Below are 23,907 nucleotides of genomic sequence, written 5' to 3'. Positions count from 1 at the left end.
GCAGCTCTGAAGCCAAGTAGGTTTTTTGGATGTCATTTGCCTTTCATAGCCATCCCGCTTCTCAGCGAAAATGAGGAAAGTTGTAAGGAAGCTGGCCAGAGTTAATCAATCAGTCAATCAGTCAACAAGATTTTAATGAGTCCCTGTTAGGCACTGAGCGATGGTAACATTTATGTAGCCCTTAATGGTTCCCAGCGCACTTTCTCGTAGATTATCTTACTTGCTTCTGATCGGCAGATATTAGCGAGGCTCCAAGCCGTTCAAGGACTTTCTTAAAGTCACACAGCTATGAAGTAATGGGCTCTAAACCAGGTCTCCCAGAACTTTTCTGCTATACCACTTGGGACAGTGTGTCAGTGGAAGATTAAGTACCAAATAAGTAGTCCAGTCGAGAAGTGTACACGATCTTGGATGAACCTTGGGGATGTGAGCTGAATAAACCCCAAAGCCCATATGTGCCTATCTCAGCATGTGTCACATCCAAACATTTCAGAAGTCCCTGAAAGTCATTCTAGTTTTCTTCTGGGTATCTCTCAAGGAACAGTCAAGTAAGTGAAAGGAATGCAGTTCCTAAGATTTTGCACCGTTACTTTGCTTTCTGTTTTTCTCCCATCTTCAGACCGTGAGATCCGTATTCCCACTCCTCATTCTCCATCCAAGTTCTCCCTCAACTTTTCCCCTTCTCTCTCTCTCTCTCTCTCCCCCTCTCTCCTGTAAACCTTAGCCCTTTCTAACACAATTCCATGTTGCTGCTCGTCCCACTAGTAGTCTGCATCTGGGTGAGACCTGCAGCTTAGTGGTAGGGTGGGGTGGCGTGGAGAAAGGAGTTGGAAAGCCTCCTCCGGGACCAGCGTGACCCTTGTCATGTGAGTGTGCAGACATGCGAGGAGGGAGCGGTGCTGTGGACTGAGGATCAAGATTTATCAAGGAGATGACTTGTGTGTGTGCCCTGAAAGGTGGGTGGAACTTAGAAGGTTTCAAATGCAGAAAAGAAAAAAATACTTAATAAAAGGGAAGGAACAAAGTGAATAGATTAAAACAGAGATGTTCTTTGCCTTCTAAACACAACAATCACACAGTAAATAGCCTCATTGAATGTCTGCCTTCAATAAACATTGAATTCAGTGCTTTAAGACACCTGATAAAAATGCTTCTGATAAAAAAAAAGAAACTGCCCTGCTCCCCCTAATGGAAGTTAAAAGGGCAGTGGTTAAACACGCCAACCCCAGAGCCAGAATGCCTGGGCCCACATCCCTTCACCGTCTATCCGAGAGCTGTACAGTCTTGGCAAGTGCCTAACCTCTTAGGCCTCAGTTTCCTCATCTGTGTAAAATGAGGATCTGAACGCTACCTGCCTGACAAGTGCATTCATATGTTGCAAGTAATACAAGGCATGAATACAATGCAATTAATGCATTGTCAGCATTCATATGAATTCATCCAAGCGTATCACGGGTCAATCCTCAGCAAGCCTTAAGTGCTTGTATTGTTTCCAGCGGAACTCTCTCTGCACAGTTTTTTTGAACCGATAATCTAGAGTGTTGATTTGGAGGCATCTTGCTAAGAACCCTGGGTGGTAGGGCCTCCGGTGTAGAAGGTTCATCTTGGAAAGTAGGGAATGGTTCCTGGTCGATGTGTAGCTTCTCCACGTCTGATCCGCTTCCTGGTGGGAAAAGGGCATCCTCTGGTTCATTTCCTCCCTCTGTCTCCGCGGTAGACCAGAGTCCCACCTCTGCTCACGGGAGCAAGTCTGGGTGGGTGGCTTCTTACTCTCAATCACAGTCACCATAGGGAAGCCTTGAGCCCAGGTTTCTGAGGGGTTCTCTGCTTCCTGAAGCATGTGCACGTCCAGCGTGTACATCTGAGATGGCAAACAGCCCCAAGAAAGCCGGGTAAATGTTTCAGCAATCCATGCTAGCTGTGCCTTTCCCCCTGAGCCAATTCACCCTGCAGGACAACCTCTACCCCACCAGATCCTCAGCTCTTTCTTTTCCCTGCTAATTAGAGGGAACCCATTTCTGATAGGTTCCAAAAGTTTGGCTGCGCTTCTGTGGAGGAAAGAGGACAAGCCTGGTGTCTTTATGCAATGGGTGTGATTCCTTAGATGTCTATTTTCACTGAATGGAATAAATACATTCTAGGCTGTTCCTGAGCCCCAGCAGGCCAGGTTTTATTCCTGTCAAGGTATTCTTATCAGTTATGTAACCCTTCTGGAGAAATGGAGGCTTTGTCAAAGAAGGAAAAAACCCACACTATTCAACACACTTTAATGATAGCTGGACCATACTAATAACATGATGGGGAGGAAGTGGGATGGACGGGGACTTTGGCGTTAGTAGATACAAACTATTGCATTTAGAATAGATAAGCAATGAGGTCCTACTGTACAGCACAGGGAACTATATCCAGTCTCTTGGGATAGACCCTGATGGAAGATAACATAAGAAAGGGCATGTATGTGTATGTATATATATGGCTGCGTCACTTTGCTATACAGCAGAAATTGGCAGAATATTATAAGTCAACTATACTTCAAGAAAAAATAAACTAATAAAAAACAATACCAAGATCATGCAAACTCTGTTTTGGAGTTAGTTTCCAACTGAGTACTTCTCTAGTCTGGTACGTACAATAAATGTTGTAAAGCCACGGTGGCACGAATCAGAGTGACATCCCCTTTTCCTCTCCCCCCTTGCATCCTCTAACACTCACTGTGCAGCAAGAACATTCCCGCTGGTACTGAGGTGCATCTGTATCTTCGAGTTTCTATGATGGAAGTTGTCTCTAGAGAGGAACCAATAAGAACTTTTGTGTGTGTGTGTGTGTTTCCTTAAATAAATTATATATAATTAGATAAATCATATATGTATGTAATCCCTTAAAATAAATTTAAAAAATATATATACTTTCATTGATTTTATTTGAAAGAATTGGCTCATGCAGCTGTGGGCTGGGGGTGGACTTAGCCAAAGGCCCTAGGGCAGCCTGGCAGCCTAGAAATTCCAGTAGGAGTTGATGCTGTAATCTTGAGGCAGAATTTCTGGGAAACACCAGCTTTTGCTCTTCAGAGGCCTCCAAGCAATTGGATGAGGCCCACCCACATTACGAGGGTCGTCTCCTTTACTTAAAGTCAACGATTATAGATGTTCGCCCCATCCATAAAAGGCCTTCTGAGTAACACCTCCACGAGTGCTGGATGGAATAACTGGGTACCTCAGCCCAGCTAAGCGGACATTCAAAACTAACCATCACAGTCCTGCAACTCTCTTCCGTTTCCTGAATGCTAAGACTTCTGAATCCTCTTGCTGGCCCCAAGAGATCACAGGGACTTCCTTCTTGATCCCAAGGGATTATCTGATCTGTGGGAGATCCTCTTCTTGGACCTTGTAGGTGGTTTAGTGAATTTAGATTGCTTCAAAGGTGACGCCTCGAACTTTCTAGTGTACTTGTCAAGTCTTGCTGGGAAATAATAAACCGTTGCCTGGGTTGAATGGTGATAAAAATCTCTTCGGAAATAGCCTGGCAATGAGGAAAGGACGTGGGACCTGGGAGCCGGCCCTTCACCTCTTTCCAAAGTGAAATGTGAGAGGAATCAATGAGTCTCCTGCAAACTGGGACCCAGGAAGACTTTCTGAGGAAATTAAAACCCTCAGCATGGTGCACTCTGAATCCAAGAGGGCGATGCCTCAAGAAAAAGATACATTCACTTCGTTCAAGTTGAGACATAAAGACTGAGGCTCAGCTGACAGAGCCAGGAGTCCTTTCTGCCTCTCCAGGCTATTTCCTAAGAGACTTGGTCAGCATCCAATCTAAGCACTTGGGTATTATTTCTTTGCAAGACTTGGGAAGAGCATTAGAAAGACAGGAAAGGTGGGGGTGGAAGGAGAGAGTTCATGGGCCAGACACGACGTTGCCTAAGTACCTTCCTTTTGCAATGGCATCTACAGCGGGTGAGCCAGCCTGCCTTGGATTTGGCCCCAGAGAATTCACAGAAACCCTTCATTTCTCCACCAGGCCACCCTAGGGAGGGGTCGAAGAGGTCCTCCTGACACTTTGTGCAGTGGCCTCTCAGTACCTAGGGACAGGGTGCCCTCACCTGGTAGTCCCACCTCACAGCAGTATCATCTCTGCATGCCTCTGAGCTGTCTCTATGTTTGAGCCAAGGTTCCTTAGAACACCTGTTGGGTTGGGAGAGTTGAGGGACAGTTTGCGGCTTTGTCAATTGGGAAAGTAAGAGAACCACTGTAATCAACACACACATTCACACATAACAGAGGAGGGTAGAGCCTGGAAGAAACTGGCTGATACCTGCAGAAATCAGTTGTACTTTAGAAACATTTGTAATCAGTGTCTGCGAATTTCAACCCAAAGTATAGAGATAGTCACACTTGATTTTAAAACGCATTCCCAGAGTTCCTGTCGTGGCGAAACAGAAATGAATCCGACTAGGAACCATGAAGTTTCGGGCTCAATCCCTGGTCTCGTTCAATGGGTTAAGGATCTGGCATTGCTGTGAGCTGTGGTGTAGGTTGCAGATGCAGCTTAGATCTGATGTTGCTGTGGCTCTGGTGTAGGCTGGCAGCTATAGCTCCAATTGGACCCCTAGCCTGGGAACCTCCATATGCTGCAGGTGCGGCCCTAAAAAGCAAAAAATAAAATAAAATAAAATAAAATACTTTCCCAGAGTTCCCGTTATGGCTCAGCAGGTTAAGAACTTGACATAATATCTGTGAGGATGCAGGTTCAATCCCTGCCTTTGCTCAGTGGGTCAAGGATCCGGCAATGGCATGATCTAGGGCATAGTTTGTAGATGCAACTGGAATCCAGTGTTGCTGTGGCTATGGTGTAGGCTGGCAGCTGCAGCTCCGATTCCACCCCTAGCCTGGGAACTTCCACATACCGCAGGTGTGGCTCTAAAAAGAAAAAATAAAAATTAAATGCATTCTCTGCATAGGTTATGAGGGTTTTGCAAAAAAGCCCAAAACAAAACAAAACCTCTTTTCTATCATGGAAATGGAAAGCCGAGTCCGTCCTCCCTTTCCCAGATTGGCTATGAAGGGATTTGGGGCCCTGAGGCCCATGGTGACTCAGAGGCAGCTGCTCTGACCCAAGGCTCACACAGACCTCCAAAGGAGACTGTCCAGAGGTTTGGCCGCCCGGTGATTAGGCCCTGAAGAGCTATTCTGTGTTTCTGGCAGTACGTACACACACACACACACACACACACACACGCACACACACACACACACATATACATACCACACACACACACACACACACACACACACACACACACACACACTTCAAAAGGCAGCTGATGAAGTGTGCTCACAAGGACTAGCCGGAGTGATATCATGGTGGGCTGGGATGAGGGGGAGACTTGGGGACTAAAGACAGATGACAAGGTATGGGAGCCCCTTCTGCAAAGTCCCAAGTGCTCTGCCAACACTGCAGGTCCACATGACATGCTGTCCCAGGACCCCGAGTATGTGGGGAAGCCCGGGCCCTGGCAGCCCCCCCAGTTTCCCCTTCTCCCCGGGCCCTCTGCTGTCCCTCCTCGGCTCACCTCATACACCCCTGCTTTTCTGCAAAGCCCATTCTTTTCCACTTAAAACAGCCCGGGAGAGATTCTGCAGTTCTCAAGGTGGTTTAGGAACGAAATGTGTCCTACGTTTTCAAAACCAAGAGAGTGACAAGGAGAAGAGATAGGTCAGAATATCCTCCACAGGGAAGTAATCTCAGGGGGCTGAGGTGAAAATACTACCAACTCTCCAAGTGATGGGGCCCCATTTGGTCCTGTGATCACAACGGCAGCAAAGTGCCTGGTGTTACAGGGCTGCTGGGAAGCTATGCAAACAGGCCTGGTGTTTCAAAGCCCTGTTAAGATTGTCCCTCCAAGGCCAGAGCAGGTGTTTCCAAAGCACCCCAGAAACAGGTCTGGGAGAAGCCTCAGCCCTGCCTTGAAGGGCCTGGTCCTTATTTTCTGTGCGTCTGTCTGGTGTTCTGCTGAGCACCGTTGGACACCGTGGTGGTGGATACGGATGCTTTAAATGTCACTTTGTTTTCCGACATTCAGCATGTATGTTAAAGACACGGGACAGCTGGATTTCGAACATCTTGTGCCAAACTTGATATGGCAAGAGGCAAAATTCTGGCTTAAGACGTCTGTGGATCGAACCACAGAACTTCGGGATTAGTCATGCTAATGAACGCCATTTGGCCCTATTTTCTCTGTGAACAAAGCTGTCTGCGCTGGTTCATTTAATCTAGCATCTATCTGGCAATTATTGATATTAAATTGATTTAGTGTTTCAAAAGATGTTTCAGACACCGAACACGGAACTCCCAGTTTATTTTACAGCTGAACGCAGAACGTGAATTCCTTCCCGATGCACTAGACTCTTGGCTTAACCCCTGAAGTGTAAGCATTGATCTCTTCTTAACTCGGCCGCTTAATTATCATCTCTCGTGCCCTCCTGCTCTGCGATGTATTCTCTGCAAATGAGCGGAACCCTTTGGGCGGCGGCGGTGGGTTACCTGCGTGAGATGGTTTTTACCGAGTAGGAGGGCAATTTGCTGAATGCGTCGTGGTCGTTCCCCAGAAGGCTGGCGCCACGGTAGGGACATTCACTCTAGCTGCTGTTTCATGGGAAAGTTCTAAAAGTTGTTTTAAGTTGTTTCCCAAAGCCCCTAAGTAATTCTCCTGGCATCTCTTGAAGGTATTACCCAATTTTACCGGGAAGATACGTGAGGGAAGGCGTATGAGGTGCCAGAGTGGGCGAGTGAAACACAGAGAGGTGAAAATACCGTTGGCAACGTAGGCAGTAAAAATGAACACGCTGTCCGTCCTCAGACGTTTTATACTGTAGGTCACAGTGCCTCCTACGTTACATTAATGGTATTAACATAAGCATGGGAGATTAATTTTATAGATCACAGGGAAGGTAGATGCATTTATCTTCACTTTTCAACGAGTCATCTCATTAGGAGAAGGGTAAACATTCAACCCAGGTTAAAATAGTTGCACTCAGAACAGTCTACCAACTATTCTCTCTTTCTCCCTCTTTTTTTGGTTTGTTTCTACTTTTCTCAATTGTAATATAAAAATCAATCTGCCCAGTTTTGTTCACCGAAAAGGGCGCTATTATAATTTTGGCCAGCCCCGAGACAGAATTCCTAACAAAAATCATAAACAAACTTAATGACTAGGACCAACTGTGGAAGCCCATGAGTTAAATTTCACTGGGCCTTTCATTTCAACATACATCAGATTTGAGCCCCCCCTCCCCTCCAGATTTAGACCATGGATAAAAAATCAGAGAGATGGGAATACATTTTGATTGGCTTAGAACTTTTTTTTTTTTTTTTTTGTCTTTTTGCCATTTCTAGGGCTGCACCCATGGCATATGGAGGTTCCCAGGCTAGAGGTCGAATCGGAGCTGTAGCCGATGGCCTATGCCAGAGCCACAACAATGCCAGATCCGAGCCGAGTCTGCAACCTACATCGCAGCTCACGGCAACGCCGGATCCTTAACCCACTGAGTGAGGCCAGGGGTCGAACCCACAACCTCATGGTTCCTAGTCAGATTTGTTAACCACTGCGCCATGACGGGAACTCCCTGTATTATTTTTTAAAAAATTGAAGCAGGCATGGTAAGATTTTTTTTCTTTTTTTTTTAATCATAAAAAAATAAAGATCTTTAGATGTGGACTAGATGTCTAGCTGTTTCTTCAGCATGGATTTGTTGTAGTCATCTTGGCAAGCCGAGGGCCGGTGAAAGAAATGGGCCTGATTTTTCCAGTTCTGTTGTCTTGCAAGGCAAGATTCTACCAGGAGGAGTAGAAAAACTGTAGCTTCAGTTCAGGTCAAATGAGCAGGCAGCACATTCTGCCTCATGCAGGAGACAAGATAACTTCCCTGTGATGGTGCTGGGCTAGAGGCTTTCCTGGGCCATATCTGGGGCTGGTCACCCTGCCCGTGGCTTCACCGGGAAGAGGCTGGTACCGGATGGCTGGTGTCTGTGTCGGCAGAGACTACGGGGATGGAAGTGCTGCCTTGCTCCCAGCCCGGCTGTGCGACCTTCTATGCATCTTCCCCAGGGACCTGTGGCCATCGCTTTCCCATGCTCCTGGACCCAGTCCCACCACTCGCTGAGAAATCTGACCAGGCTCTGTGGCCTCTGAGTGGAGGGCCGAGATGTTATACTTCCAGGTCAGCTGTTTGACTCCCCAAGGGAAGTAATTTTTTTTTTTTTTTCTTAATGGCTATGTTCCATTATCCACTGAGTAAGGAGAGACCATGAACTCAACTCCAAACTCCAGGGCAAGGAAAGCTCATTCGGGTAAAACCCAATCTCAGGTTTTTGCAGATTTTTCGACATTGAGCCCATTGATTAGCCAGGCCCTCCTTTCCCCTCACGATGTTAAAATTTTAGTAATTTGTTCAGTTCTCTACTGAATTCTGAAAAGAACTTGCCGTGGTTCTTTTGGCTTGTTGGTGCTTCTTTCAAAGACATTTTGGGGAGTTCCCATCGTGGCTCAGTGGAAATGAATCTGACTAGCATCCATGAGGACGCAGGTTTGATCCTTGGCCTCGCTCAGTGGGTTAAGGATCCCGCACTGCCGTGAGCTGTGGTATAGGTCGCAGATGTGGCTCCAATATGGCATGGATGTGGCTGTGGCTGTGGCATAGGCTGGTGGCTACAGCTCCTGATTTGACCCCTAGTCTGGGAGCCTCCATATGCTGTGGGTACAGCCGTAAAAAAAAAAAAAAACATTTGGAGGGTGAGAAAGCCAGTGGCATGGAAAGCCACAACTGAGTTTTAGGGACTAGATGCAACTTTTATATTTTTCTGTACTGCCCTCTGTGTGTGTGTGATATAATAATGATATCTGTCTGGCAGAAGAAATGAGTAGTCGAACTATTTTAAAGTTTAGGATCTTGTAGATATCGAATCCTCCATCATCTGTCTCTCAAGGATAGTTTGCTTTCTTTCTTTTTCCTGATTACATGGTCTCAAGTGAACATACTACGTACTGCATCAGGCTTTAAAAACAGATCTCATTTAATGAATGGTAGGAACAAGTACCCCAAATCAACTTTAATCTTTTGAAATGGCCTGAACTTGTACAACACTGTGGAACCTAAAACCAGGTTAAAATAAAGATAAAATCTCATCAGTTCAGACATTACTTGGAATGCTGGAGCTTGGCTACGCTCCATCAAAGACTTTTGAACCCTTAAAATTAACTCAGGGTCTTGTTTTAAGCAAACTGGGGCTGACTTGTGGGCATCAGATGACCCTTCCCATTAGAATCTAGCCTTCCTTTGAAGCTGGGGTGAGAAATCCCAGTTATTCAAATGGGGTGGAGAGTTTTATGCCTAGCCTGCACTTTTGAAAGAATGGATCAGTTTCATCTTATTGTAGTATTCCAGCATACTGATGCGAGGGTATGGAAGAGAAACATTAGAGATGTAGGGTGACCCAGGAGGAGTGCCCGGGAACTGTTTCTTCTCCCTGTGGCGAGGCTGGGGTCCAGATGGGTTCTGGTTCCATCATGAGACTTTTTCTCAGAGCCTTAGTTTTTTTTCAAATAGAACTTGGAAAAAGAGATTCTGGCTATCTACTCAGAGATAAAGGGAAAACTGACTTGTAAGTGGTCTTTCTGAAATGAGCAGTTAATATAAAATGCGATGGTATTCCAGACAATGAAGAAAAAGGGAACGCATAGAAATCTCTTAGTGGCGTTTAAAAGAAAGCTTTCATTTCTGGTACTAAAATTTGGAAATCCCCCAAAAGTGAGTGATTCCCACAGAGTGAATAAATGACGTAGAATTGATAAAGTTTGAATGAAAAAAAAAAAAAGGAAATAATGTCTGATTCCTGGAACCTCATGTAGCGAAGATAGGGGTTGGGTTGAGATTAGACTAATGTAATCATAGTCCGCTCAACTGACAACACTCTGGAATATTATTAGCTTTATCTGAATGCCTTTTGTATCAAATTCTTGACCTGATTTTTGTCCCAGTTTCTCTTTTATATCAACTAGGTTTAGTTCTTCCTTTAAGAAAAAAAAAAAAGTTAAAAAAAATTCTAATGAAAGCCGGCTGACTCCTCTATGAGTAATATAAGAAAATCTGTTTTGCTAAGGGAGCGGCAGAATATTGAAATACCTGGTTTTGTATTTTTATGTGGGTTTGGCAAATGTAGTCTGAAAGTGGCTAATATGATACCCGACCTGGTGTTAATAGCCAATGATAATTCCATATGCACCACCTGCTACCTGTCAGGTTACACATTCTTTCTTTTTCCTTTTTTGGCATGAAGGTTACATGAGCCATGAATGCGGGTCTTCATGGCTGGAGTGGAGGCAGGCCGTCATACTTTTCAGGCAAAATCGAGCTTTGATGTAATTATCATCTTGGGTTCTTGGTTTCAGTCATTCCTTCTTCCCAACTCAATTCCCTCCCCCGCCCCCAACTCTGATAAATCCCTTAAAACCTACAGTGGACCATCCTGAATGTGGAAACTGGGAAGAGAGAGAAGAGAGAGAGAGGAGAAGAGAGAAGGAAGCAGAAGCGTAGACTAGAAGTGATGTTCATGAAGGAAACGCCTCCTGCCAAAAAATAAGAGACGTTTTCTGGAATGTACCTATGAGGGGAAGACCCATCAGCTTGAGATGTGGGTTTGTTCACAAATTGCTTTGCACCTTAGTGTTTAAATGCCCCAAAGGCGATTCCCTTTCCCTCCTGAGACCTTGTCCAGGGTCTCACAAAGGCTGACCGTAGGTGAATCACAATGACTTCCCCTTTGCTCTCTCCCATGGGCACATATTTGGAAACTGGCTGCACAAAGCTGAAGAAAATAGCCCCAAACACCAACCAAACCACCTGCCTGTCAGTACAGGGGTCTTAACGTGGCGGCCTGTCTGGCTCTTTCCGTCTCTCGGATCTGCCCCAGAGAGAAGGTGTGATACTCAATTCATTATGGTACAAGTGGAGAAACCCTCCCTTTCACTCTGAGTTTAAACATTCTTTAGCTTTAGAAAAACTGACCCCCTCCCACATTCCCACTACTGAGCCACCAGAGTTCCTCTTAGAACCACTCAAGATGGGATATGGGGGGTGTGAGAGACAGGCCCAATACATTAAAATGGTTTTTCTTAAAAGGTGAAGACATTAAAGATTTCCACTGCCATGCGCGCGCGCGCGCGCGTGCGCGTGTGTGTGTGTGTGTGTGTGTGTGTATATATGTATTTTTTTTGGTCTTTTTTGCCATTTCTGGGGCCACTCCCATGGCATATGGAGGTTCCCAGGCTAGGGGTTGAATCGGAGCTGTAGCTCCCGGACTACACCACAGCCACAGCAACGCGGTCTCCAAGCTGCGTCTGCGACCTACACCACAGCTCACAGCAACACCGGATCCTTAACCCACTGAGCAAGGGCCAGGGATCGAACCCGCAACTTCATGGTTCCTAGTCGGATTCGTTAACCACTAGGAACTCCCATGCATGTATTTTTTGAAAGGACATAATTTCAGTCTCTTATTACTAGTATTATTCCAGCTGTTGTTATGTTCCTTCTGAGTAACTCAGAAAGGCAGAGAAAGCTCCCTTTCTTTTTAGGCTTTTAAAAAATCTTCCTGAACTATTTAATCTCTTCAGATGGGGACCTACGGCAAAGGCTATGGTTTGGCTCAGAAAGACTCTCCAAATGTCTTATGTTTCCAAGCTCTCCAAGTAATAACATCGCTTAGCTCAGAAAAATTGCAGCAGCTTTTTCCAGGTGCTTTCAAAATATTTTTTCTCACTCTGGCTAGTCATTGCACTAGCCCCAGGAGGTGGCTGTTCTGGGTTCTCCTTCCAGATAATGAGAAGAGGAGTGTAATAGATGCCTCTCAGGGCAGAAGCAGAAGCTGCCTCTCCATTTGGCCCCCCGTCATCCACTCCTGGCTTGGGCCATGGACCTCTGAGGGATTAGTTCACTTTTAAATTTTCTTCTCGAGTCCTAAGCTCGCTTATGTCCTAGCTTTGTGGGGGAAGAAAAAAAAAAAAGTCAGGGGAGTTCCCGTCGTGGCGCAGTGGTTAACGAATCTTCCTAGGAACCATGAGGTTGCGGGTTCGATCCCTGCCCTTGCTCAGTGGGTTAACGATCTGGCGTTGCCGTGAGCTGTGGTGTAGGTTGCAGACGCGGCTCGGATCCCGCGTTGCTGTGGCTGTGGCGTAGGCTGGCGGCTACAGCTCTGATTGGACCCCTAGCCTGGGAACCTCCCATATGCCGCAGGAGCGGCCCAAGAAATGGCAAAAAGACAAAAAAAAAAAAAAAAAGGTCAGCTGGCTCGTGATGAGAAGATATGTGTGGTATGATAATGAACCTGGAAATATTGTTTCCCATTCTTCAAGAATAAGTTTCTACCATGTATAGAGTCACTATAAAACATGACCTTGTGGTGATAGAAAGCCAGGCTCATTTCAAGTGGCCCCATCCTTTTGGCCTAACCCTCTTTAGGCTGCTGCTATTCGTGATTATGCTGAGTGGCAGGGCCAGCAGCTCTTGATTCTGTCTAAAACTCTCTCTCTCCTCTCCTTGAAGGTTTAACAACTTTTCTGCCAAAACACACATTTCCCACTTTGTCTTTCTAGAATCCCCATTTGCACGGCTATCTATTAAAAGCTCACCTGGGCCTTCCAGATTCCCACCTTGCTGCGAATTTTCTAACTGGTCATCCACCCATACCTTGAGCTCTCCTGATCTTAGTGTATTTGGTGGGGAGGGGGAAGTTAAAATCAAGCTTTATACCTGGCTACAAAACTCTGTCGTTTCACATTTTCAAGTGCACAGATGCATACTTTTCTTTGAGACTCTCCTCTTCAGCATTAAAGAGAGATCCTTCATTGTAATCATCACCGAATGGATACAGTACTAATGGAACTTAATTGTTTCCACTAGATGGATCTCTGGTGTTTTTGGCAGCCAAAATGAAAATGATTCCAAATACCATCAAAGGGGCTTATAAGCACCCAGCATGCGCAGAGTGTTTTGATATACAGTGGAGTGTTAATATCATTATCTCTCCTAATACAACATACGGTTACTTTAATCCTCTCCCGCCTCTGTGATCTTGGAAGATCCGTCGGATAGAAGGCAAAGAATAAAACACTATATACAAGGAGACAAAGAGAGAATTAGTCCCCGTCCTCTGAATGCAATTTTTTTTTTTGATTGTTTGAATGTTGCCTTCAAATATGTACCTTTATCAATACTGACTTCTGTATCCTCCACGCTAGTTTGAGTTTGTATGCGACATCAAACATACCTTTTCACACATGTTCTTTCCAGATTTTTTTTTAACACTTACTTAGCAGTTTATAGAAGGAAGTGAATGATCTCCTCAAGCTGCTTACAAATTAAAAAAAAATCTGTGCTTATTAATTATGCAGGATTAGTCTAATTATAATTCAGCAAATTAATTAGCGACAGAAGGTGTTCTGAAACATTGGAGTACATTTGCATGTTAAATGGAGAGGCTAGTCTGTAATATATGTAAATTTATGCATGGCTTCATAGTTTAATTTAAAAATTTGCAGCTGCATATGGTATGGGAGCAGGTGAAAAGTCAGTTTTAGTTTAATGATGCTAACAAACATTGGATGGTGTCCTGTCTTAGCAAAGAGAATGCACTCATATCTGCTAATCTATGATTCTGTCATCAGACTCTAACATCCTATAGAGGCTCAAACTCAAGGTCATTAGCGAATGGACCCAGAGGTGCAATAGGTGGAAAGCTGAAAACTGCAGAGAGGAGGTGATGATGGGAGGAGCTCCAACTCTGAGCTAGGTTTGCCAGGTTAGCCAACATTGCATATGGCGTCAGTCACCCCGAGTTTTGGGAAAGTAACATTCCAGCCTGGGTGAAGAGAGGCATCTTTTTGTCTGACTGGTATCTCTTCTGTCAGGTGTAAAATAGTTGTCCAACCTTGACTCCCTTTCCAAATATTCACATTTGCACTTCATTTCAATTTCCTGGAGCCGTGGGAAAGTTATTACCGAGTTATGAATTAATGGTAGGGTAGAGAGTTTTACACATTGGCCTCAACCATCTGGCAAAACAGTAAAAACCAGCGGACCAGGCAGCAGCCAAGGGCTCTTGGTGTAATTGGTGTTCACTGCTCAGCCTAGCATAGATGAGCTTCACAGGGAGGGCAGGGAGGGAGGAGGGGGAGGGGGAGGCCTTGGAAGGGGAGACAGGGTGCTAAGGAAAGAGGGTGGGAAGGACCCGTTAAGCTGATGGCTAGCGAATAATTTCATTTCTCCCCTTCACCCTCAGAAAGGGAAAGACATTCGTATTCTAATCCTGAAGTTTCACTGGAGGATGTTTTCTGAGGTCAGTTTCTAGCATGTTCAGCTTTGCTCTTTTCCTTTCTCCATGAAGGCAGAGAAAGGGACAGGGCAAAGAAGAGGATATGGATTAAAAAAAAAAAAAAAAAAGATGAAACTGCACATGTTGCAAAGAGCCCTCCAAAGACATTTTAGGAGAACAATTGGAATTACAAACATGCTCTTAGTGTTGTGTTTCATTCCAATTCAAGCCCAAAGAGTTCAATTATTATTTTCATTAATGGTGTCAGATTTTCATCCGAGAGCGAAAACAAGGACTTTTCCTTAGAGATTTGTTTTTTCCCTACAAGCCTCTTGGTGCCAAGTAATGGAATTCAGGGGGGTGAAGATGTGCCTGAATACAGAAGAAAAAAAAAATCCCCACATATAACCCCAGGTCCTCAAACACTGGCCCGTGTGGCTGGTCAGGAAGAAGTGGTGCAGCACAGTGGCCCCTGTTTTTGCACCTCAGCGGCTGTTGGCAGTCAATTGCTTGCCATGTGAGCGATGGGAGACATTCACTTCAGAAAAAAAAAAAAAAAAAGTCCTGAAATGGCTTTGAAATGAGGTCTGTGGATACGGAGTCAGAATTACGCAGTGGGGGAAGATACACCCTCCTGGTGCCTAAATGAATACAGCAGATCCCACCCAGGAGGCCGTGTGTTTGGTAACGAACAGAGGGTCCGTTGCCAAACTGAAATGCCATTTCCTGGAGCTTGCAATTGGAGGGAACGCTGAAGAAAAAATGAGTCGATGGGGCCTGTGGCCAGTTAGGAACCAGAATGAGTGTACACAGCTCTGAATTCTTTTGCCTGATCGTAGTTTACTGGAAACAGGGATGAGGATTTTCATCTACCATATTTTTGTTGTTGTGCTTTTCCTGCAATCTATTGTCATGGATTAATGGTATGTTCTTTTTCTCATTTTTATTTATATTTTATTTATTTATTTTTTGGTCTTTTTAGGACACTCGTGGCATATGGAAGTCCCCAGGCTAGGGAGCTGCAGCTGCCAGCCTCCACCACAGCCACAGCAATGCCAGATCCTTTAACCCACTGAGCGAGGCCAGGGTTTGAACCCCCATCCTCATGGATACTAGTCGGATTCTTAACCCACTAAGCCACAAGGGGAACTCCAAGAGAGGGATATTTAAAAGGAAAAAGAGGAGTTACCGTTGTGGCTCAGGGGTTAAGAATTCGATTAGTATTTATGAGGATTCGAGTACGATCCCTGGCCTCGCCCCTTGGGTTAAGGGTCCAGGGTTGCCTCAAGCTGTGGCATAGGTCCCAGATGTGGCTTGGATCCTGCTTCGCTGTGGCTGTGACGTAGGCTGGCAGCTATGGCTCCAATTTGACCCCTAGCCCGGGAATGTCTATAGGCCACAAGTGCGGCTTTAAAAAGAAAATTAAAATTAAAAAAAAAAAAAGATCCTCTCTCTAAAAATTCAGGGAAGACCTTCAAGAGGAGTATATACCAATATTGGAGAGAGAAACAATGCAGAGAAAACCAGTTTGAATTTATGGCAACTCCCTTCTGGTGTAGTTTTGTTAGGAAAATGGGCCATTTTCAAATGTGGAGGGGAAGAAGGGACAATTTGGGGGACGGGGATGGGGAGAACTAGCAAACCATGAAGAAGTTAACTCACTAGATGGCAGGGAGTTAGAGAGACTGTCTATAAATCAGAAGCAAGAAAATGCATCCCATGGAGCTCCCGTCGTGACTTTCCATGGATATCAAATCCTCACCACTGGCCTAGGAGGTCACGTCATCTAGGATGCGGTTGAAGATCCCTAGTTTTTACAATAAATATTAAGCAATAATAATAATAATTGCAGAAGCCTTGACATCATCTGGAAGTGGCTTGATAGGGACACCCGAGTGAAAGCCACATAGAGGACTGAAATTATCTGCTGCCGAAGGAATTAGCTTGCTGGTCTATTAAAAAAATCTCCAATGTAAGAGGCTCTTCTCTGTCCCCTGGGAAATGCTTTCAAAATTTAGCTTTGATGACTTATTCTCAAAAAAATTTTCCAAAACTTAATTCAACTTCTATGTTACACATTTGACTTCTGGCCTTTTTTTTTTTTTTTTTCCCCCTCTGTACTCTTTTTTTTTTGGCCCCATTTTTAAAAGTTTGATGAAGTATAGTTGATGTACCATGTGGTGATCATTTCTGCTGTTCAGCAAAGTGATTCAGTTGTACGTATACACACATTCACTCTTTTTCACATTCTTTTTCCACCTAGGTTATCACGGAATATTGAGTAGGGTTCCCTGTGCTCTACATTGAAATAGTAATGTGCAGGATGGACACATGACCTTGACTCTCCCTCATCTACCTCAGCAAGCTTTTACATTCTTCTCGGAGAGGGCTGCAGCTAATTGGGTCATGCATCTTTGGACCACGTGGGTTCTTGAGATGTCTTGTTTTCCACATATCTGACAGACTTGCTTCTCTGCCTCTGCAGATTCTAATACAGCTACAGAATTTCTGCAGAACCCAGTCCCTGGTAGGAATGACAGACATCTTTGCTCGTTTGCTTGTCTTGTTTTGTACCTTGAAGACGACCCCGTTCTTATTTACAGAGAATAAGATTAAGGAGGTGACGTGACCCGAACACCCATGCCCTGAAAAAAGGAGCTGCTTGGCTAATTGTCCCATCATTTCCTCCCAAAGGAACTTGTCCAAACTCCCACCTTAGTAACAGTGGTTTTCTAGGGTCGGACAAGCCTGAGGTCCACTCTAGCTCTTCCACTTACTAGCCGTTTGACTTTGGGTGAGCAATTCAAGCTTTCTGAGTCCTCTGTAAAACAGGGATGTTAATTCTCCTACTCTCAGAGTGGGGGGAATTAAATGAAATCATATGTAGTACACAGCAAATAATATGAAGTCTATAAATATGGACTCTTTATTTATCATTGTTGTAATCATTATCATAATTAAACTTTTAGCCGAGGGGAGTTAGAGAGATTGACTATAAATCGGAAGCAAGAAAATGCATTCCATGGAGTTCCCATTGTGGCGCAGTGGAAGCAAATCTGACTAGGAACCGTGAGGTTGTGGGTTTGATCCCTGGCCTCACTCAGTGGGTTAAGGATCTGGCATTGCCGTGAGCTGTGGTGTAGGTCGAAGACGTGGCTCGGATCCTGTGGTGCTGTGGCTGTGGTGCAGGCTGGCGGCTACAGCTCCGATTCGACCCCTGGCCTGGGAACCTCCGTATGCCCCGGGAGTGGCCCTGAAAAGACAAAAGACAAAAAAAAAAAAAAAAGAAAAAAGAAAAAAGAAAATGCATTCCATTAAAAATTTCTGTAAACTTGAGTCTTTCGGATCTGAAACGGATTTTCATTGAAATCGCTGAGGTGAGCTAAGCTTTAGTGGAAAACAACCCTTTAGGAATGTCTGTGGAGATTAAAGATTCTGTACCTACTCTTTTCTTGTATTTATATTTACATTTTAAGGAGTTGTTTAAATAAATGGATTGCATAGAAAAGCAGCTTACAAAATAGAGTCTTTGATTTAAACTTAAATAAGCCAGTCAGTCAAAAAGTTTAAATTATCTCCTCTCTCCATAGATCTTCTTGAGTCTTTGTTCCAGGTACCATCTCACCAAGCAGTTCTCAAGCACCACGTGTTTTCAGATGTCCCACTGTCACTTTTTTTTAGGGTGTAGCAAGAGCCACCTGGCAGTTTGACCTTCCAGAGTCTCTATATTTTTGTGGACTTGCGGGAGGGTCTTCGCCAGGTCCTAGAGCTCCAGGGCCCTTTCTGAGCTGGGCTGAGACCTCCACCACCAACAGACGTATCAAGGACACATCATCTTCAGGCCACGGCAGGGGCCCTCTGCTATCATTCTCCTCATTTGGGACGCCTGGAGTTTGGGTTCTGTTGGAGGCTTTGGGAAGAGGAAAATGTGTTCTCTCTGATGTCAGAGGCTCAGAGAGGATATTACAGTTAAGACCTGGATTGAAGGTAGAACACCGTCCTCGTGTTTTCACTCTGGTCTCAAGTGGAAACCAGTTGGAGGTTTTCCTCCCATGTGAAGCAGAGTGAGCTGCCTTGCGGGCTGTTCTTAAGAGTACGAGAAGGGCCCCATGGTGTGTCCATTCAACACAGCTTCCCCCTCTGCCTACTCCTCTAGAGTGTAGGCTTGAAAGGGAATTCAGAGGAAACAAATCTGACTAGCATCCATGAGGATGCAGGTTCCATCCCTGGCCTCACTCACTGGGTTAAGGATCCGGCGTTGCCATGAGCTGTGGTGTAGGTCGAAGATGAGGCTCAGATCCTGCGTTGCTGTGGCGAAGGGCGGTGGCTATAGCTCTGATTAGACCCCTATCCTGGGAACCTCCATATGCCGCAGGTGCAGCCCTAAAAAGACAAAAACAAACAAACAAACAAACAAACAAAAAAAAACGTAGGTTTGAAAAAACTCTGGCAGAAGTGAGACAACTGTCTAGTTCCTTCAGATATGATTTTATGATCCAGCCCATCCCAGCCTTTGGTAGTTCTCAGAAATGATGTGTGAGTGCTTTAAGAGAAAGGGGTTATCTTATTTTCAGAAGCATGCACAAACAATAGAAGCTAAGTGATTTTAATCTATTGGACTCCGGAAAAGGAGGTTTAGCAGTTAATCTGGATGAAATGTGACTTCCTTAAAAATCAATAGACACAACCTTTTAAGAACCTACATGTGTGTAAGGCTGTATCAGCTCCCTATGAGGCTTGGCCTTTAGTGATCCAACCTGCGTGTGTGGGCATCATGGCAGAAAGAAAACCAGATACAGCATGCTCCCTCTTGGTGCTTGGAGAGTGAGGGAGTGGTCTCATATCCATGGTGTGTAAGGCGTGGCCGTGTCATCACAGAAGCTGTTCCCAGGATAAGTAGAATTAGATTTTTTTAAGGGAATAGGAATAAACTTTCACAGTGAAAGGTGCTTTACATATTATTTTGCAATGGAGTAAGACTCTGCATAATGGTAGCGCCAAGTTCACATTCTTTTTTATTTTGATTTGATTTGATGTGTCTTTTTAGGGCCACACCCATGGCACATGGAGGTTCTCAGGCTAGGGGTTGAACTGGAGCTGTAGCTGCCGGCCTACGCCAGAGCCACAGCAACGCTAGATCCTTAACCCACTAAACAAGGCCAGGGATCAAACCTGCATTCTCATGGATGCTACTCAGATTCGTTTGAGCCACAACAGGACCGCCCACATTCTTTTGATATATACTATTGTCTAATCTTTTTCTTGAAAGGTGTCTTCCACAGCGTTTTCCTAAAGGTTTTTTTGTATTACAAGTTTTTAGAAGGCACTAGATCTTGGATTTTTAATTGGAGGTCAGTTGAACAGCTTCTTCCACAAATCTGGAGGAATAGTATGCTGGGTTTTGGACTAGCCAGATTGTTGGCTATAATCTCCAAGTCTGGCATGAATATATGAAGTAGTCGCCCTTCCTGTGATTTAGAGATTCCCTCTGTCCCCCTTCACCAGACCTGAACTCTGCGCCCTATTTGTCCCTCTAATTTGAGTCTTAGTTTTTATTTGGGAAGTACTCAGGACATGTCGAGAGCCACCTAGGAGCTTTTATTGTATTCTTGAACAATGCCAAGTGTTCTAATACTCCAGAGATGGGGAAGAGAAGAAATTTCTTGGATACTAGGTGAATCCCTAGTGTCTTTTCTTTATTATTAAAGTATAATTGATTTACAGTGTTGTCTCAATTTCTGCTGTACAGCATAGTGATCCAAACATATATATACACATTCTTTTTCTCATATTATTTTCCATCATGGTCTGTCCCAAGAGATTGAATATAGTTCCCTATACTGTACAGTAGGACCTCATCGCTTATCCATTCTAAATGGAATAGTTTGCATCTACCAACTCCAACCTCTCCATCCATCCCACTCCCTCCCACCTAATGTCTTATTCAGAGCCATATTCAGAGATCTCCAGACTCATTTCAGGAACTAAAGAAGTATATTTTGCATAGCTTGATTGTGTGCTCCGCAGAGGCAAAGGTTTTGTCCATCTTGTTTGCTATTCTGCTGAACCTTTGTGGCACATCCTCCACACTTCATAACTGACCACATGAGTAAATACATGAATTCAGCAGGAGTTTTCAATAGTAAGCATTTACTTCCATGCAACTCTCTTTGACTTCGTGTTTTCTTTTTGAGGTGCTCTAGTCCTCTTTCTCATTCTCCAAGAAACCAGAATCCTTGTGGGGTTTGGTTCTTGTTGTTTTTGCTTTTTTTCAGACTATGTTTTCTGAAGTTTTTAAAAGACAGTTACAGTGAGATACAGTTTACACATTATAAAGTTCACCCATTCAAAGCCTAGCATTCAGTGGTCTTTCGCGTATTGACAGAGTTATGCAACCAACACCACAATCTAATTGGTACAGGAAGCAGAGAACGCCAGATGGAGCTTGCTGCCAGAAAGACTCAGGTTCAAATTCTTATTTCTGCCACTGACAAGCTGCGTGATCTTGGGGCAAATTTCTTAAATTCTTGGCGCCTTTGTTTTTCCTAGCTGTGAGATGATTCGTCACTCATACAGTTGTTGTGAAAAACAAATGAGGCGTTGTAGAGCAAGCATGTAGCTCAGAGCATGGCACAGAGCAGACATTTGGCAAAGCCTTCTTCTCCTCCCCTCTGTGACCTCTGTACCCTTCAGCTGCTGGACCACACAGGATGGGAAGCAGGGACAGAGGTGGCTCTGATCTGCGATATTCCTCAGCTACTGTCTCCTGCCACAGAAGCCCAGAGAAAGGATCCTAAGGGAGTGGTGCCTCTCCCTCAGCAACCCGCCCATCAGCCTCTGAGTCCCACCAGCTCTGGCCAGGGCATCAGCCAAGATGCCCTGCTCTTCACCAAATAGCTGTCCTTGCTTATTTTTCTTTCACAGTCTCCAGTCAAGGGGTTTGTCTTCTCTCTCAGAAACCCCCTCACACACCTCCATGTAGATTGCAGTGAGTCACAGTCTCTTGTGTTCAGTGGTTTCTTCTCCCAATGCCACTCTTTCTGGAAGATTCTCAACTCTACGCATTTTTCTCGGCCGTCAGAGAATATTAAGGTTGGAAGAAACTCTAGAGATAATCTGGTGAAACCCTCCTTTTAACAGTTGAAGAAACTAGGCCCAGAGCAGTGAGGTAAGGTGGTTTCATAGTTAGCTGGTAGCAGGTCAAGACACTTAGCACTAAACAGACCTCTGGGCCTTGACTTCTTTGGTCTCAGTTGACCCAGAAGCCGATTTGAACGCTGAGGGCTTGAGTTCAGATTTGGACCCTGCTCTCTATTCTTCTTTCTCTTATCAAACATGGATAAACCTGTGGAGTTCCCGTCGTGGCGCAGTGGTTAACAAATCCAACTAGGAACCATGAGGTTATGGGTTCAATCCCTGGCTTTGCTCAGGGGTTGAGGATCCAGCGTTGCTGTGAGTTGTGGTGCAGGTCGCAGACGTGGCTTGGATCTGGTGTTGCTGTGGCTCTGGCGTAGGCTGGCAGCTACAAGTCTGATTGGACCCCTAGCCTGGAAACCTCCATATGCCATGGGAGCAGCCCTAGAAAAGACAAAAAGACCAAAAAAAAAAAAAAGGATAAACCTGTAGTCTTTAGTGTTCACTCTTGAGGAATGAGATCAGAAGCCTTGCAGAGGGTACCATGCTAAGTGGTCAGAATCTTTTTGGAGTCATTGTTTGGAGAAAGTGAAAATCACAGCCTCCATCCTAAGGAGTTTCTGCATATTTGGTCTGAATCTTGTACTTCATTTTGGTTTCCCGTTTCTGAGTGGAGAGAGCTGACATTTTCCAGGCTTCGAAGGGATCTAGACTCTGGGGATTTGTTCCCTGCAAGTTATCCCATGGTTAATGGAGGAGATGGTGAGTGGAGGGTTCTATGCCAAGCCCCTGAGCAGGGTGGGTGGCGGGGGTAGCGGGAAGGAAGGCAAGAGACTGAAAAAGGAAGAGGAAAAAAACCTGAAAGTGTCAGAAAGCCCCAGAATGTCTTTAAATTGATTTCTAGGTCCACATCTAAAACATGCAGACCATCACTTCTGGTGCTAGCCATTTAGAGGTAGCAATGCCATTTTTTAGAAAGTACAGTACAATGTAAGAGAATCCCCCCCCCCCCGCCGCCCCATTTGCGAATAGGATGTTATATCTGTGGGGTGCAGGGGGCTGTGTAGGTTATAAACTCAGACCCCACGCCACCAAAAGAGTCCAAACTGGGTGTTTTCTAGCCAAAGAACTGTTAAGGGTCCTAATTTAAAACGAACGAAGCCTTTCAGCAGGCCCTTCGTCTCCCTAAATCGATTTGCTTCTATGTCAACATTTATCTCCTTTGCGCTTCCTCATCATTCACACGACGCCGTCATGAACATTCATGTTTTCAGCAGATAGATTTTGGACAAGGGGTGGGGTAGGTGAGGGGAAGCTAACACGTAAGGAGCCCCGCTGTGGCAAAACTTTCCTGGAACCCGAAGAGTTTGTAAGAAAAAGCACTCGATTTGGCTTTAGCAGGAGAAAAGATGTAAATTACTGGGGGATTGGGGCACGCGGTGGAGGACAGATGTGGGGGTGAGGGCAGGGGCTATTGTTTGGCTAGAGACTCAAGTGAGAAAAAGGCAAGTCTGAAGTCTTTTGTAAGAGCATCTCCAGGCATTTTACGTGGCTACTGGGGATCCTGCTAGGAATGCAGGAGTGGAAAAAAAAAATGTTTCCCCTTTAAAAAATAAAATGTTTGCATTCTGATCAATCTAAATACAAGCAGCTCTTCTTTCTAACAGACGCCCCACTGCACTTTCTAGAGGAGGCAGGTTGGGAATGTGAACTCAGCATAAAGCAACAAGGAGCGTTTTCTCTGCCTTGTCATTCTCTGCCTAGTACCTGGGATAAAGACCCCAGACCCCTTTCATGGCTCAGGAAGCCATACCTAACCTCCCACCCCAGGAAAGATGCAGAGAGAGACGTGAAAAGCAGATGTTAGAATATAATGGAAAAAATATTTTGCTCTTCTTTCCAAATTTTCACACCCAACCTTGGATTCAAACAGGGGGTCAAGTGAACCCTTGGCCAAATCTTTTTAGCAAATCTAGAGAAAATTCTCTGAAGAGGAGAATTCCCCTTTTCTCCTCCTTCACCATCTATGTTTATCTTTTTATCAGGTTTTCTTTTCTTTTTTTTTGTAAGGGCTAAATACAATGAATTGGAGCGCTCTCTAATTCTTTTGTGTGATTGTTAAAAAAAAAAAAAAAAGAAATAAACAGAAGGTCACCACAAGAGCATCTCGACAACCGTTGCTTTAAAATAGAATTTTTGGAAGCAGTGTTGATTTCTACTTATTTTTGTTGGTAAATCCAGGGAAAAAATGTATATCTTTTCCTTTAAAGTTCTAATTCAAGGCATGGATGTGAGAGTTCTGAAGGGACTTTGGGACTGCGGTAAAATTTCGTTGTCATAGTAACAGAAAGGGAAAGAGGCCTAGCTCACCTGGGACTTTAACACTGCAAAAGCTGGATTTTTTTTTTTTTTT

The 23,907-nt window shown here is 44.7% G+C and overlaps 1 protein-coding gene across 1 annotated transcript in view; it reads left to right on the top strand.

The window, feature by feature from the left end:
• The window catches only part of EBF2 (EBF transcription factor 2), a 206,196-nt gene that overhangs the window by 122,496 nt on the left and 59,793 nt on the right, over window positions 1-23,907 (top strand). The window lies entirely within an intron of this gene.

Source organism: Phacochoerus africanus, chromosome 15 (genome assembly GCF_016906955.1).
Source record: "Phacochoerus africanus isolate WHEZ1 chromosome 15, ROS_Pafr_v1, whole genome shotgun sequence".
Taxonomy (NCBI): Eukaryota; Metazoa; Chordata; class Mammalia; order Artiodactyla; family Suidae; genus Phacochoerus; species Phacochoerus africanus.
Note: the sequence above shows the minus strand (reverse complement) of the source record. Positions and strands in the feature narration are given on the sequence as shown.